At 39.7% G+C, this 17,865-nt stretch overlaps 2 long non-coding RNA genes across 4 annotated transcripts in view; both read left to right on the top strand.

Annotated features, from left to right (window-relative positions):
• LOC102400054 overlaps window positions 1–17,865 on the top strand; it is a 286,205-nt gene that overhangs the window by 75,454 nt on the left and 192,886 nt on the right. The window lies entirely within an intron of this gene.
• LOC123464617 lies at window positions 812–17,339 on the top strand. The gene is made up of 2 exons (XR_006639649.1): window positions 812–1,451; window positions 16,055–17,339. It is a non-coding gene; the product is annotated as an uncharacterized LOC123464617 (long non-coding RNA).

The raw sequence follows: 17,865 nt of genomic DNA, 5'->3' as shown, positions 1-17,865 counted from the left end.
AAATACAACAAGAGCACCTTGCACTTAATACCCAACCCTCTCCAGTCCATGTACTGTAATGAACTCTCCATGTAAGCATCTACCCAGGAAAATGAAGAGGTAGTCCTGCTTCACTCAAAATCCAAAAATTTTTTCTGAATTCCAGCCACCTCTAGAAGTGGAAGCTGGGTACAGCTGCTTGAGAGTCAGTTTAGATAAAGTTGAAGGCAGCTTTTGAAGGAAAACATTTATTTTTCAGGTCAGGGCACTTATGGTTTGCATAATCCTTTAGTATCTTGACAGTCAGACATCCCCACCAGATACACTTGCAAGGACTCAAAAGGGAAGGATTTGAGGGAGCCAGATGGATGGAATCAGTGAGAAGCATGGGTGTTCATGAAGATTACTTGTGGTCTGTTCTCTCTGGGGAAGGAGAATTAGAGCTGGTCTTTCTTTAGACAGCATAAAAGAGGACCCCGTGTGAGAGAAGAGATTTCCTGCTTTGACTTGTCACAGACGATGTAGGTTGTAGACATAATTCCTGCCTGTTTCTTCACGAGTTTGACCATCAAGGGACACAAGGTGCAGGGAAGGGAAGAAACAGAAGTTTTTCTTCTGCTGCCTCAGCCTGTTTTCAGCTGCAGAGGAAAGAGCACGCTCTGGTTTTGAAGGCCTGCATGGGCATGCGTGCTCAGCTGCTTCAGTCGTGTCTGTGCAACTCTATGGACTGTAGCTCGCCAGGCTCTTTGGTCCATGGGATTCTCCAGGCAAGATACTGGAGTGGGTTTCCATGCCCTCCTCCAGGGTTGCTTCCCCACACAAGGACTGAACCCTCATCTTCTGCATCTCCCGCATTGCAGGCAGGTTCTTTACCCACTGAACCACTTGGTAGGCCCCAAAGACCTGCATATCTGCTTTTAAATCACTGCAGGGCTGCATCACTGCACAGCTAATGTGCTCTGCTGCTGTCAGAGTCTAGGTGACCCGCAGCCTCTAGAGCTGTTCTCTGAGTGGCTGTCTGACTACTGGTGCCTGCCAGCCTCTCAGTGCTGTTAGTTACTTGGCGTGTGGTCTTGTATGAGTGGCTCATTGTAGCTACTGGTAAATGGGATAATAATTCCTACCTCCCAGAGTTGAGTATATGTATGCCTTATAATTTAAGTCTTTCTTTTTTCCCTGGTCAGTTTGATTTGTCCACCTGCACAGCATCCATTATTTATCTTTGTTCACATTAAGATGTTACCTTTTGGACATCACTATTCAGGAGCCTTCTGTGAAGCCCTTTCTAGTAACTTCCTCCTTTCTAGTTCCATGTCTTCCTCACCAGCATTTCACTAAGAATTGGTCATAAGGCACTAGGTGTGCAGGATTAATAGCTGTCATATGAAGAACAAAGGAGGTGGGGACATGAGGTCTGCAGTAAATTTGAGATGTGCTGGGTCTGACAGGCGTGTCCAGGTTCCTCCAACAAGGTGAGTGCAGTGCAGGGGACATCACACTTCAGGGTTTCCTGAACTGTCTACTTTGGTGCGTAAAACTTTTATGCACAATCGTTTGTGGGCCTGAAGTTTGGTGGCATTTACTTGAAGAAATATCAAATTCTTGCCGTAAAAACTTTAGAGACTTCCATTCTCTTAGTGTCTCAGGTCCAAAGATCTGCTGTTTCTGTAATATCTCTTGAAGGAAGACAGATGTTAAGTCTACAACTGATGTTAAGCTAACCAGAGTTAACCCTGGTTTTATTCATTAGTCCAACCTCACTCTAATTCCTTAACTAAAAAAAACCACCTATGTTAGACCATATCTGTCATTCCCTTCCAGGCCTGGGAGAATTTTAAACATCTTCCCTTCTACATGATCACAGCTACATTTTCACTATCTTTAAGGCATAAAAGTAGAGAACAGTTGGAGTTAGTTGAGAGATCAGTTTTCCTATTGCCTTCCATAAGCTCCTAGGATTTTATATATGCAGTGTATAATTTTAACTATGCCTTTGATCACAAAGTAGGTCCTAGTTCAAACCAAACAATTTCTAAAGACATGAAAACCACGTAGAAAAATAAAATACAAAAGTTTTTGCTATAGATATGCCCTAGTTTACTAGCAAAAAGGAGAAATTACTGCATAATACATGCTGAAACCACAGAGGAAAGAAAGTATATTTGTGGTGTCTATCTCACATGTACTTCTATTCTAGAATATAAATGCTGATGTTGAGCAACTTAACCCTTTCTTTGTAATATTTGCTGGTGGTTCCAGATAAGGACGATGTCTCTTATACAAGCATCAGTGAACAAGCCTGTCAAGACAAGCCCAGGGCTGGCATTATTTGCATTTGTTGATCAGCGACTCTGGAGAGCTGTAAAGACTCTGACCCAAAGAGTGACTCAGAAAGCCAGGGGCCCATGTCATTCCGCTCTAGACTCAGCCTTACAGCATTGCAGTCTTGTGACTCGACAGTCCTGCAGCTTGCTTGCGTGTCATTTTCATTGACTGATGGTGCTGTGAGTGAAACTCTCAGCAATTCAGCATTCACACCCCAGCTTCTCAGCTTTTCCTCCTGTAGTTCTTGCTTGATCAGAGGCTGAGGACAACAGTTTAATGATTCATAGGCCCTCTTGGCAAGTAATCATTTTCTCACAGTGATCATATACTCTGGGAGAGGGATAAGGAATGTTGATTTGCTTTTTAAAAAAATTTTTTAATTTAAACTTTCTATTAACATGAGGTTGACAGGGTTACTTTGTCTCCATTTGCAAGTCCTTCTAAAATATATTTAAAAGCACTTTTGTTTATGTAGCTTAGAACAGAATATGATAATCCCATTACATTCTTTATTTTTTAAGAAAAGAAAAATTATTTTGTAAGTTCCTTCCTTACTTTGGTACACGAGGACTAGGTATGCTTCATAAAAGTTGAAAGCAGAGAGCCCCGCCCCCCCCACAACTCCATTTTATAGATGAGAAAACTGTGCCCCAGAGAAATTATATGATATTTCTATTGCCATAGAACTGGTCAGTGGCAGAGATAGATCAGGGCTGAAGTCAGCTAATTTGAGGCTACCTGTCTTATCTGATGTTAGGCTTACTTGTACCTGTCATAAGAGAATCTAGGTCTAAAGAAGTCTGTGACTTGTATAGTACGTCATGTGAATTAGGGACAGGGGTTGAGGCAGAAGCACAAAGCACAGAAATTGGTATCAGATGGGTCTCAATGTGAATCCTGGCCCTGGAACTGGGTGTGTTGGTTAATGTCTTGCTTAATTTTTCTGAGTGTGTTTTCTCATCTTTACAGATGAGAAAGGGATAGTTCATAGTACCTGCTGTAAGGATAAGAGATAATGCACACAAAGCTCCTGGCACACAGTAGGCGCTCAGTAAATGGAAGCTCTGGTTATTGTTATGACTAAGAGGCATTTGCCCTTCCTCTCTGCTGCTTCCTTTCAAAGCAGCGTTTGCTATTCTCCACACTCTTAGAGTTCTGCCTTGTCAGGTTCAGCATGGTTCAGCTCATTTTCTCAAGACAGCAATGATTTTTTTTTTCTTCATAATTTGCATCAGCGTTGTCTCATTTCCCTGAAACCCTGTCACAAGTCAGGAGATTGTTGCAGAACATGATCTGAAACCTTACTCGCAAGGGAAAGTCCCTTCCAAAAGAGGCATTTCCCCTCCTCTTGAGTTTTACACTTCTCTTTCACATTGTGCAGGCAATCCCCCAGCCTGGTGGCTGACTGGACACAGAGAGGACCTGCCCCGAGTGTCCTGTGCAGCTTGAGTACAGTGGGAGGGAAGGGTCTGGTCACGGTGGCCCCTGGTGACTTCATTGTCACCGTCGCTGACACTGTGCCTCCAAATGCTTCCAGCTTTCTGCTTTCACCAGGTCTCACTCTTGAAACCCCCCATGGAAATTTAGAGGCTTCTGTGGTTCTGAGGGGTTACTGGGGCTTTGCATTTTCTGTTTCCTCACTTCCTTTATAGCTCTCAGGGATTTCCTAAGAAGACTCTTCTGTCCCAGTAGCCTAGTCTGGCTCCGCCCTGCTGGGATGGGGGAGCTGACACGTAGGTGCGCATATTTTTTATTTTTAACACCATTTCAAAAATATATTTGGGTCTTATAATGAAAAAATATTATCTGGTCACTTTTTTATTTTTTCTAGTGCAAATAGTATACACTTATTATGATAAAAAAATAATCAATTTTATCAAATGGATTCATCCTTTTATCCCAAATACGTGTGTGTTTGTGTGTGTGTGTGTGCGCGCGCACGTGCGTGCCAGTGCTCTATTTTCTAGATATTTTGTCACCAGAAGATTTTTCAACTTGAGGATATGTTGCAACACAGGTGAACTATCTGCAATAGCTTTAAAAAAAAAAAGTACAGATCTGTGTCAATTCTTTGAAAATACTTTACATTAACTGTTTACATCATAAAGGAATTTTTCAAGAAGAGAAAAATAGGACTCTAATCCCATCCTTTCTGCATAATAACTGATTTCACTTTCATTCACTTTCATTTTTTATTCATGTACTATTCATGTATTGTGTTTCCTTAGGACAGGCTTTAAAAATTTGTGTCATAAAAATAAAGCTAGCTATTTCCTAAAATTTACTGTAGTGGGCCTGGCCACTTTCCTGATTTCTTGTACCCTGTCTTTTTCGACCAATAGTACACCAAGTAAAGATGGAGCCAACATTCTCTTGCCCCGGGGATTGATCCCCAGTGAGGTCACTGATTCAAACTCCATTTTTGGTAGTTTTCTTTTCCTTTTAAGACTGAATAGAGAGAGAAGTTCCAGTATTTTAAAATTTCATTTATTTAACAAATATCTATTGAATACTCTTAAGTATTGAGTACTACTATGTTGATTAGGACAAAAGGTGTAAACTCACTTTGACCTGCTCAAGACAAGAGTGAAAAGTATGGAAGAGACTTACTGGCTGGCTTTTGTGATTTTGCAAGTGGCTCAGGTCCACTCTGAGTGGAAAGATACTTTTTGCTATCGTGTCCCACTCACAATATGAAAAGAAGTGGATGTGGAGGTGGTGAAATAAAATGAGAGAGCATTATAAGCCATGGGCTGGTGGTAGCACTGAGTTTGGATTTGGGGAAGGATAAAGTAATGGGCTCCAAGAATAATAGAATGAAGCTGAATCAATAACCATGGATTGGAGAGCCTAGCATCTGGAAGCAATAAACTAGTGTATTTATTTATTTACTTGTTTGTGGGAAGTATTTAAGCTAAATTAATTAAATTGATTCTCACTGAAAAGGAAAGACTATTCTAACAGGTTTACATGAAAACTGAAATTTATTCTACATGTAACTAAAAAAAATCCTAAACTGGATTTGGCTTCAACTTTGGATGAAATTATGTCTTCCAACAAAAGTTGTTGTCATTCTGTCTTTCTCTAGATTTTCACCTAACTTTCTTGTTGGGTTTCCATGTTAGGCAGTTTTCTCAACTTGTTGGCAAAGATGATCATCACCTACTTGTAGCTTATGCTCAACAAGCTTTGTAGCCCCAGTGGAAAATACATTCTTCTTAAATTTTGATTGGCCTGGCTTGGGTTACAGGCCCACCATGCAGCCAGGTGGGGTGATTAGTCCCATCTAAATCATATGGCAAAGTGGTCTTCTCCAAAGGGAAGGAATGAATTTTGTTATTAGCAGAAGTGATGCTGCATAGGCAAACACCAAGAATTACCACTACACAGATCATTTAAGTATCTGAGTATCTGATGAAAAGATGAGCCTTCTATTTCTAGAAAATTGCTCATGAGTACTTCTCCACATGCAATAATTCTGCTTATAATTACTAGAGTTCACAGAGCTTCTGAATTTGCATATCTGTATGTACCCTAGAGTTCCATAAATCCTAGCTTCAAAAAACTCAATAGCATGAAATAATTGAGGGCAAGCACTAGGAATTTTTGGACATGATATCCACAGAACAATGTCAGAAGAATGAAATGAAATAACATATACAAAATACTTAGCATACTACCAATATAGCAGATCACCAAAAAATGCTATTTGATTGATTGATTCATTCATTCATTCAGTGTATGCAGGGCTCAGTATGAACAAGACTGTCTATGAAATAGGAGTTATCCTGCTCAGACCTGAACTGAGAAGAATAAAGTAGCCAACTACACTTTTCAGCAAATCATCTCACATGGGAGGAATGAGGGAAAACTAATATGCAAATTGTAAGGAAACAGTGGTTATGTTCTGATTAGTTCCTAGTGATGTGAATCCATGCATATATATCAACTGTTGATATCAATATGGACAATACAAGTGTTTACATAAATAGATTTGAAGCTTTATTTTTTTCCCATAAGGACCTAGTACTGAGTGCCAGTATAAGAAGATATTTTACTTCTTTCCCCATTAATTTTAATGAGCCTCAATCAAGCTACTTTCTTTTCTCCTGTTCTTGCTCTTGTGAAAGATCTTTTTCTCTGTGTGTGTGTTTTTGTGTATAGCTTTACTAACCATATTTTTTGGGCTCTTGAAAAAGGAGATGTGATACAGGGTACATTTGAACTAAACATTTGTCTATTTAGCAAGGGCTTTTGTTTAAGAAGGGGTGAGTTGGGTATAGGGTGGTGTGAGGAAGTAAGATGTTACCAGATGATTAAACACTTGCTGTGAACGTTACTTGATATGTCAAAAGAGTCTTTGCAGATATGTGTAAGTTAAACATCTTGAGATGGGGCATTTATCGTGGATTATCCTCTTAGATCCAATCCAATCACAAGGGTGCTTATTGTTTTGTTTTTCTCCCTTCAGCTGCACATGCAGCATGTGGGATTTAGTTCTCTGACCAGGGATTGAACCTGTTCCTCCTGAGAGGGTCAATTCCTAGGCAGGTTGATAAGAAGTCTGGGGGTCCCCAAGGAGAGAGGGGTCTGGAATTCTCAAGGAGAAGGAAAGGACAAATGTTTCTTTCTTCTACATTCCTTAGTCTTAGTCGCATAAAATGTTTTTATCTTTAAGCCTGGAGCTGATGATTACACAACAAACTTGGTTTAAACTCTGTACTAAGTATTATATAACAATAATGTATCCTGCTTTAGGACTGTTTCTCCTTCCTGAAAACCTTCTGGCTAATCCTGTTATCTTAAAATGTAAATTATGAGAGTGGGTCTAGTAAGATCTTTACAACCTCCAGACATTCTTTTGATTCATTGTAATAACTAATTAAAAGGTATATAACTCCATTGCTAGCACTAGCAAAGGGGGTATTCCTTCTGCCCCCTTCTGATGTCTATGTCAGAAGCTTTCTCTATCACTTTTATACTTAAATAAAACTCTATTACACAAAAGCTCTGAGCAATCAAGCCTCGTCTCTGGCCCTGGATTGAATTCTTCTCCTCTGGAGGCCAAGAATCCCAGCTGTCTTGTGGTTCATCAACAACCTTTCACTCCTGCAGTGAAAGTGCAGAGTGTTAACCACTGGACTGCCAGGGACATCCCACAAGGGTCCTTATAAGAAATGGCAGGAGGTCAGAGTGAATAGTAGGAAATGTGGTGATGGAAAAGAAGGTTGGAGTGATGCTCTTTAAAGATGGGGCCTCAAGCCAAGGAGTACTGGCAGCCACTAGAAGCTAAGGAAGATAAGGAAATAGATACCTTCTGAAACTTCCAAAGGAACATGACCCTGATAAGACTTTGATGTAGAGTTGTGTTCTCCAGAACTGTTAAAGAATAAGTTTGTGTTAGATCACTGTGATTGTTATAGCAACAATAGGAAACTAACACATTTCTCCTAGGAAAGGAAAGAAAATTCCAGTAGACATTTAATCCAGTATATTAATATATGTGTTTTTTTGCCTGCTATATACATATGGTAACTGCTTTTTCAGGTGCCAGTTACCAATATTTTCTTATCAGTTCTACTAAAAAATATGTATGATACTAAATTGAGTAGTGAATTTAAGGAAAGAATGGACAGTACGTAAGGACACGTGCTTAGGGAATCAAGGGAGCTTGCTATGACAGGGCTTGATGTCTCTGTGTTGGTTAGAAAGGCTAGGCCAGGCTGTGGTGAACAACCCCAAATCCTGGAGTGACAGAAGCTTCTTTCTTGTTTGTGCCAAGTCTGCTGCATGAACAGGTGACCTGACAGGGAGTTCCCTTCCATGTGGTGGTTCAATGTGTCACGTTGTCATATTAACCTTTGCTTACATGCTAGCCAAGGCAGGGCCCGAGAATGCTAGAGGGTTTCATGCCAGCAATTAAATGCTTCTGCCTGAAAGTGACACTCATTGGCCAAAGGAAGCCATGTGGCTACCTCTATGTAATTTCAAGGAAGTGGGAAAGTGTAATAATACTCCTTTGTGCCAATGGAGGAAACCTAGGGATACAGGGAATCAACTTATATGTCTAGTCTATGACCACAACTTTGTAGAGTATTTTAAATAATTTTGGAATTTGCATATGTCCTTCAAATATATAGTGATAAATACATGCTCAAATCTGAGTTATCTATCTTCTTTCTTAGAAGTGTTTTAAGTTCTGAATTTTCTCAGTATTGTCACAGATCCAGATTTCAGTTTAATAGTTAATGCTAAGAAATTGAATACTATAATTAATAAGCATTAACAAATGAAGTTGATTGTTAATATTATATTCTTTTAAAAGGCTTAAAAAAGCACAAAACTAAACAAAATGAATAAAAGTAATCTAATAATGAAAAGAGAACCCAGGTGGTGCTGAATTAAGTATTTAGTAACATTTGTAAAGAAATGGAAAATCATACCTAATTATTTGATTGTGCCTACCTTTCCTCAGTTGGAAAGCCTTTGGCAGGCAGTGCATTTCTATAGGCATTTCATGGTGATTTAATATCAATTAACATATACTTGCAGCAAACTGTTGATAGTAAGTTTCTAAATTCACAGGCTTGACATTTTGCAGTGTAATTGGGCATATGAGGGAGATTACCAGGTTGCTGCTAATAGCACCTCAGAAAGATGGAAAGTGGATTTTAATCCTTTGCCAGGGAGGCCAGCGAATCCCCTTGCTACAATTTAGGATATATTGCATCCAGAAATAGACAAAAGAATTGTTTATTCATTTATTTTGTTTTTCCTTCTTACAAACTAACTAGTGTTCCAAGTTCAGTTCGGTTCACTCGCTCAGTCGTGTCTGACTCTGTGACCCCATGGACTGCAGAACGCCGGGCTTCCCTGTCCATCACCAACTCCCGGAGCTTACTTAAACTCATGGCCATCGAGTTGGTGACGCCATCCAACCATCTCATCCTCTGTCGTCCCCTTCTCCTCCTGTCTTCAATCTTTCCAAGCATCAGGGTCTTTTCCAATAAGTCAGTTCTTTGCCTCAGGTGGCCAAAGTATTGGAGTTTCAGCTTCAGCATCAGTCCTTCCAATGAATATTCAGGGCTGATTTCCTTTAGGATGGAACTAGATCTCCTTGCAGTCCAAGGGACTCTCAAGAGTCTTCTCCAACACCACAGTTCAAAAGCATCAATTCTTCAGTGCTCAGCTTTCTTTATAGTCCAATTCTCACACCCATACATGACTACTGGAAAAACTGTAGCTGTGACTAGATGGACCTTTGTTGGCAAAGTAATGTCTCTGCTTTTAATATGCTGTCTAGGTTGGTCAAGCTTGCTCTTTGGAAGAAAAGTTAGACCAACTAGTGTCCCCCGCACACAGTAATTAGGCCCCATGTTCCTGACAAGGGCATTCTGCTTAAAGTGGCCTTTAAATGCCTCTTGGTGGAGTTATTATCTAATTCAGACCCTTTTTTCCCCTTGGAAAGGAATCAACATGTTCTACAGGCCCTGCCAGCCAAGACCTTTAGTAGTTTGCTTGTTTGTTCATTGACTTTGTTTTAATCACCTTCTTAAAAACATTCTCCCTAACCCCCTCAGGGCGAGATGTGGATTTGTTTACACCTCAGTCTTTAACTTCAATATGTGGTTACTAATCACTAAATCATTGAATATATTTCAACTTTTCTTAGGTTGCTCAGTGTCTATTGGAGAGGAGTCAAACACAGAGTCCCTTTGAAATTAACAGGAGTGCCAAGTAGTCTGAAAGTCAAATAAGAAACAGGTTCCTTTTGATGTAGAATCAGACAAGTATGAGTGACCAGTATTATTATGTATTTAATGTGCATAGAAAACCTGATCTATAGCCTTCGAGAGTGTACTAGAAGTCTGGAATATTCTTACTGTTGGCTCTATCTCAGATCAGTCAAAAAGTCAAATGGAACAGCAGCTTCAGGGTATTAAATTAGAGGTTTCTAGACTCATGCTCTGGGTAGACCTCATGATGAACCGGAATCTGCTCTCACTGGACCCTACAACCATTCATACCCAGCTCCTCTGTATAGTTCCCACCTCTACTTCACTTAATAAGGAAGTTGCCTCTTCTTGATAACTGAAACCACCAGTAAGGGTGGGAAAAGCTGTTTCTGGCTTGAAATACAAGATGAGAAATAATTTTCTCATCAGTGTATCTCCCTCGCATTGAGGAAGTGATTTCGTATGAGTTATTATGCAAGATGCTCATCAGCAAATACTATCTGAGCACTAACTATGTGCCAGGCATTGGGCCAGGTGCTGAGGATTAAGCTTCAAACAAAATGGAATCTCTGCCCTCCTGGGAGTGACTAGTGTGAAATTTGTAACAAAAAATAGCCAAGAACAACACCATATGATAAATGAGATAAAGGGGGAGCACATGGACTCTGGGAATACCAAGGATGGGCACATAACCTGTACTGAGGGACTGGGAAAGGCTTCTTGGACAAGGAGGAGATAAAACGAAGGATAAACAGGAGTTGGGAAAAAACTGGGGACTAGGCTTAGAAGACAGTGTGACAGGCTGAGGAATGAGCACAAGCCAAGACTTGAAAATGAGAGGGAGCATTTGAGGTAGCGAAGATCTTTAGTTGGAATAGAAAGCTTAGAGTTGGGGCTAGCATGGCAGGCATGAGGTAGCATAGGCATTTGTAAGCCAAACTAAGGAATTTTGCTGCATCTACAAGAATGAAATTTATTGAAAGATTTTTAGGCACAGGGTGACATGATCAAATTTATATTTTAAAAAGATCACTCTGGTTTCAGCTTCAAATGACCTGGAAGACTTAAAACCACACATCTGTGGAGAGACCAGTTAGAATAGGACTTCATTAGTGTGACTGATGGGCTTCCCTGATGGCTCAGCAGATAAAGAATCCACCTGCAATGCAGGAAACACAGGAGATATGTGTTTGATCCCTGGGTTGGGAAGATCCCCTGGAGGAGGAAAATGGCAACCCATTCCAGTATTCTTGCCTGAAAAATCCCATGGCCAGAGGAGCCTGGTGTTCTGTGGTCCAAAGGGTCACAAAGAGTTGGAAACAACTGAACACAGTGTGATGTGAGTGATGCTGTTGCCTGATTGAGCCTAAGGACCAGATGGTTGTTTAGACACCAAGTTGTGTCCAACTCTTGTGACACCATGGACAGTAGCCTGCCAGGCTCCTCTGTCCATGGGATTCTCTAGGCAAGAATACTGGAGTGGCTTGCCATTTCCTTCTCCAGGGGATCTTCCCAACCCAGGAATCAAACCCAGGTCTTCTGCATTGCAGATTCTTTACCAACTGAGTTCTGAGGGAAGCCCAAGGACCTGAAGGTAGTAAGCATGACAGCCATTGAAGACTGGTGGTTAGCTAGGGCACAAGGTCTGGTTTAGGGAACTGGCTCGATGCTGATGCCATTCTCAGAGATCAGAAACAGGAGTCAGAGCAGGTTGAAGAGGGGAGCTGAGGAGTGTGGTTTGGTCATACAGGGTTTGAGGTGCCCTGTGAAGATGTCCAGTAGTGCGCTTGATTGCATAGGTCCGGTGCTCAGAGGAGAGAGCTGGTCTGCAGACAAACTGCAGTCACCAGCTGGTAGCTGGTAATAGAAAATGTTACCTGGAGTGATTTCTAAGAGCAGCAAGTAGGCACAATGCCAAGGAGTACCCACAACTGAGAGATAAACCCCAGGCAGGAACCCACAGAGGAGACTGAGATAGGAAAGAAAGCCAAGGAGTGCTGATTCTACAGAATCATGACTCAAAGGAAGACCAAGATGAAACGAAACACAGGCCCAGTTCTTAATACATTTTAATATAAGAAATCAGGAAAGGTCAAGAAATGTTAGGAACTGGGGCTAATGAAAATGAAAAAATACTTTTGCTTTAATATCTATAGGAGGGAAAGTGGGCAGAGAGAGAGAGAGACAGAGAGAGAGAGTGTGTGGTTGTTTGGGATTCAGGGAAGGAAACGGGGAATGTGGGAAATACTGTCAGCAGATATTACTTGCGTTGCCTTAACTCAGTCATATATGGAATGTTTATTCTCTTAACATAAGTTTAGAGCCTACATATGGAGCAGTTTTCCTATGGCAGTGGATGATACACAAGAAGTACGTGTTATATCTGCTCCCTGAATCTTGTGATCTTATCAGGGAAGCAACACGTGTATCATAACATCAGTAGTGCGGGCAGCATATGATGAGTACCAGGGGCTTATATAGAAAATAAGGTCTGTAAGAATTTGGAAGAGGGAGATATTAATTTTCACCATGTGTGTGGAACAAAAAGACAAGACACAGGGCCAGGCATCTAATGTTTGAACTGACAAAAATTTTTACAGGTTTTGAATTGTTAGAAATCTACCTACAAGGAAAATAGGCTCCTAGATTTATTCTCCTCCATGTCCCTTTCTGAACTCACCAGGGTTAATGCTCCATTTTTCAAAAGTGCCTCTGGCTTCTGAAAGCAACATTCATCAGGGGAGGAACAATTAGTCTTTGTCTCTCATTAGTAATAGAATCAACAGCTCAGGGAGGAAAAGCCAGCAGTGACTTTTCAGTCACCCCTTCAACCCCCTAGGTTGTTCTGAGAAATTCCCAAATATCTTGTAGGAAGAACATGCAATATATTTAGCAACAAGTTCCTCCTTGCCCTGAAGTATGCCAGAAACATACACTTTGAAAGCTCATGGAAAATACAGAGAACTTGTGGGTTTTGTTACTTGGCAACTGAGATCTGAGCTGTTAAAATAAGAAATTTGCATTATTTTTCAATTTCAAAAATGCAACGCATGTTATTTTCCTTTCTAGAAGGGGAAAAGTAATGTAGAGTCAATCTCCTATTGTTTCAAAAATCCACTTTTGTTGGAATTGACTTTCCTGTGATTATATCCTTGTCATCCAAGTTAGATACCTCATAGGCTGGTGGTTTCCAGGTAAAGCTCAAGTCTGGCTAGAATTCCTAGAAATGCCATGGGAAAACCAAGTCAATATTCAGAGAATGAGGATCATTTTATCAGAGGAGTAGGAATGCTCTCTTGCATGTGTGTTGCTGGGAGAAGACACTGAAGAGGCAGAGCAGAGCTATCATCCTGAGATTATAGGGGAGACTCTTGCATCTGCTCCCCTACTGGGAGTTACACCTTCCTTCTTGCTGCCCGGCCCCACCTCTCTTACTGCTGCCCTTACACTTTTAGGTTGTCCTTTACTCCATGACCAACACAGGAGAAAGTATCAGTGTGGCGCCCGTACTTCCAAAATCACACCTTGAAACTAGTACTCTAACAAGAGTAAATGAATGATGAGGAAAATGGACAAAATATTTGACATAATTTCTTGGAGAAAGTGAAATGGAGGATGCCTTTCTATATGGATTAGACTTGGTTGAATGCCCAACTTTGGGTCACCTGAAACTCTAAGGTGTATTAAATATGTTGAGCACTTCTGGATTCGAGGGTACATCTTACTACATCTCTTCTCCCATCCAGTGTTGTAATGAAAGTTTTGGTATTGTTGAAGAAGAAATGCTGCAATCAGATTGCACATCAGTGAGTCAATAAGAGGGGAACTCCTGGGGAAAATATTCTCTTTTTAAGCTGGAGTTACAGCTAATCACAACCTGGTTCTCTGGCAGGGGTACTTCTTTTGAGTTTAGAAAATGGAGAAGCTAAGTAATGATACTGAGATTTTGGTGTTAAATATTTCACAAGGAAATGGTCAATTCTGCCTTTACCGAGAACATCATAGAAAGCATTTTGTTCTGTATTACTTTATAACAATACTATAGTAAATTCATGAGGATGTACTTTTACTGTATTGACACATAGGCTAAAATATGAGCTTTGTTATTATTTTCACTGATACAGCCCCAACTACCCAGAAGAGTTTCTGGTACATAATAGATTGGCAATAAATATTTGTTGAATAAATGGATTCTGAGTATATTATGTATAGATAGTATAAAATTGAGTATTTTTTCTAATATTTCATGGAATTAGATTCTCCCCGGAATGGACTGTATTTCTAGACAAAAGTCTCAAATTATGGCCTTTGTAAATCACAAATTCTGAAATATTAGGTAATTTTTTTTTGTCTGTTAACTGAAAGAAGTTTAACCATGTTCAATGAAATGTTATCTTTTCAATCTGCTGCTAAGTCACTTCAGTCGTGTCCAATTCTCTGCGACCCCATAGACGGCAGCCCACCAGGCTCCCCCGTCCCTGGGATTCTCCAGGCAAGAACACTGGAGTGGGTTGCCGTTTCCTTCTCCAATGCATGAAAGTGAAAAGTGAAAGTGAAGTCGCTCAGTCGTGTCCAACCCTCAGCGACCCCATGGACTGCAGCCCTCCAGGCTCCTCCGTCCATGGGATTTTCCAGGCAAAAGTACTGGAGTCGGGTGCCATTGCCTTCTCCGATCTTTTCAATCTAAAAGCCAACAAATCTATGAACGTAGATTATTTCTCAAGCAGTTTTCACTTATAACATTCCATGATTTTTATAAAAACATACCCACTAGTTCTACTTGACACATATTTTATACCTTTGGAGAATGGTTTGGGAAATTCTAATCGAGCAGTGCCAACTCATGTTTGGTGGGTTGTCCAGGGCATCACCGCATATAGAAGAAATATGATTGACCTCTGAAGACTTTAGCTGACTATCTGTTCAGACAATCAATTAATGTGAACATACTGTTCATTAATCACCTTCCGAGCATTGTACTGGTGCTGTTGCATAGAGCATATAGTTGAGAAGACAGACAAAAAACAGTAACTAATTATCACAGGTTGTGAAAAATTACCATCACAAAAAGAAATGGGGCCAAAGTAGAAGGTGAGCTATTTTGATAGGGAGGTCAGGAAAGGCCTTTCTGAAAAGGTCTCATCTGACAGATGAGAAGGGTCAGCCATATTCAGGAGGAAGGGGCAAGCATTTCAGGCAGAGAATACAGCATAAGCAAGTGAATCACACATTTAGAACTTCTTGTATTTTTGGATAGAATGATATTATGCCCAAGATTTGCTTTAAAATAGTTCAAGGGAAGGCTGGGGAAGGGGAGTATGTAGATAGAGAGCAGTGGCCATATAGGGATGACCATTGACATGAGGTAACTGGTACGTAAAGATTTATTATCCTATGCTCTCTTCTTGGGTATGTTTGTACTGTTTGACAATAAGATTTTTTTGAACTTCTTTTGTTTGTAGGTTGAGCTATCGTCTCATTTTGTTAGTTTCAGAAATAGGACCCTCTTTCATCATCCACTGTTTTTAAGAATATTGGAACCACAGGTCTGAAGAGAGTCATGTTAGAAACATTTGACAGGGGGAGTTCAGTCATTTCTATAACCCTTAGTATAGACCAATCTCTGTTCCAGAGGAGAAAGATTTTCATATATTTTTATGAAGCGAGAGAAAAATAATATTTAAGAAAGTTTGACCAAATTCTGCTGTTAAAATTCAACTTTTGGGAAGTACAATTTACATGAAATAAAGCTCACATAATTTAAATACACAGGTTGATGACACTGTGGAACTGTATCCTGATCCAAGTATAGAACACCTCCACCTCTCCAGGAAGTTCCCCTTTACCTTCATGCTCAAGTCTCCCCTTCCTCACTTTAGAAAACCACTGATTTGATTTTTATTATTATCTATTTATTTTGGTTGTTCTATAATTTCATAGACTGTAACCATACACCACGACTTTGTGCCATCTCCTTTCACTCAGCATACTGTCTGTGTGATTCATTCCTGCAGTGACGTATAGCAGTCATTCATCCTTACCGAGTAGGATACTCCATTGTACGGCTGTGCCACAATTTATCCACTTGCTGCGGACATCAGGTCGACTCCTGGTTTGGACTACTGTGAACAACACTCGTGTACAAGTCTTTTGTGTGCATATATGTTTTCATTTCTCTTGAGTAGATATTTAAAGAGTGGAATTGCTGGGTCAAATGGTAAGTGTATTTTTAACCTTGTAAGAAACTTCCAAACTGTTCTTCGAGGTAGTTGCATCATTTTAACACTCTTACCAGCAATGTATGAGAGTCCCTTTTGCTCCCCATCTTTGGCAGTATTTCATCTCGCCAGTCTTTGATTTTAGCCACTCTAGTGGATATGAAATAATGTCACAAAGTGGTTTTAATGTACATTGCCCAAATGACTAAAATTGAACATCTTTTCATGTGCTTATTGGATATTCATATATATTTTTGTGAATATATATGAATATTGGATATTCATATATACTAAAGCCTATTGACCTTTATGATAAGTAGCATTATTTGTCTTTTATTGAGGTGAAAAGTGCTTTTCATATTCTGGATATACTCCATTAGTAGTTATATGTGTAGCAAATATTTTTTTCTCAGTCTGCCTCTTTGCTTTCTTGATGTTTTCTTTTAAGGAGAGCAGGAGGATTTAATTCTAATTAAATCCAATTTAATTTATTTTATTTTATTTCTAGTGCTATTTCTGGCCTAACAAATATCTTTGTCTACCCACAAGGCCATCAAGTATGTTTGGGTTTATTTCTGAACTCTCAGTGTTATTTCATCATTTTAATTGCTGTAGCTTCATACTGAGTCTTAGAATTAAGTAGTATAAGTTCTTCAATTCTGTTTGTCTTTTACAAAATAATTTTTTTTCCTTAGATCCTTTACATTTCCAAACACATGTTTAGAACTAGCTTGTCATTTTCTTAAAAAAAAAAAAACTTTCTGGGGATTTAAATTTGGTAAGACAATACTGAGTTTTTCAATCCATGATCATGGTATATATTTCCATTATTTGATTCTTTAAAAATGTCCCTGGCAATACTTATTGCTTTCTGCATAAAGATCATGAACAGCTTTTGTTAAATTTTTATTTCTGTTGTATTTCATTTGATCCCGCTGTACATGGTATCTTTTACAATCTTATTTTCCCCATTTTTGTTTCTCAATTTCGTTTTTTAAATTTATTCCTAATTGGAAGATAATTGCTTTACAATAACTTTATTATTTTGAGATGAATACATTTGCAAGCTTAACAAACCATGTCACTAGATTTTTCACGAATTATTTCTCACAAAACATGATTAAACTTACTCAATTTTATAGCAAAAAATTGAGATACCACGAGGTAAAATAATTTAAACAAGCTGTGCAATGCACACAGTCCTTCTCAGTCTTTTACCGGGCCTCTCTTAGGTGGAAGAGAGTTGGAGAGATGTCACTGTGTTCCTACATACTGGAAATGGGAAGGCGATAGCTTTTTCCTTTATACTGATAATGTCCCTAGAAGGGAACAAAACTTGAGGATGCCTGGAGGAAAAAGGAGCGAGCATTGTCGTGATTGTCCAGAGAACGCTCACTAAGTGTGCTCCATTGGGTTTTTTACAACAGTCACCTTACACAGAGCCCACCTGGGGAGTCATTGTTCTTCCCCAGAAAGATCCCGATTCTCTGGGTTTAAGTCTGAGCATGTGACTTTCTAGTTGAGTACATTTATTTATTTATTTATTTATTTATTTTTGAGTTGACCAATTATTTCTATATGGGCTTCCCAGGTGGCTCAGGGGTATT

Source organism: Bubalus bubalis, chromosome 10 (assembly GCF_019923935.1).
Source record: "Bubalus bubalis isolate 160015118507 breed Murrah chromosome 10, NDDB_SH_1, whole genome shotgun sequence".
Classification (NCBI taxonomy): domain Eukaryota; kingdom Metazoa; phylum Chordata; class Mammalia; order Artiodactyla; family Bovidae; genus Bubalus; species Bubalus bubalis.
This window is presented reverse-complemented; position numbering and strand designations above follow the sequence as displayed.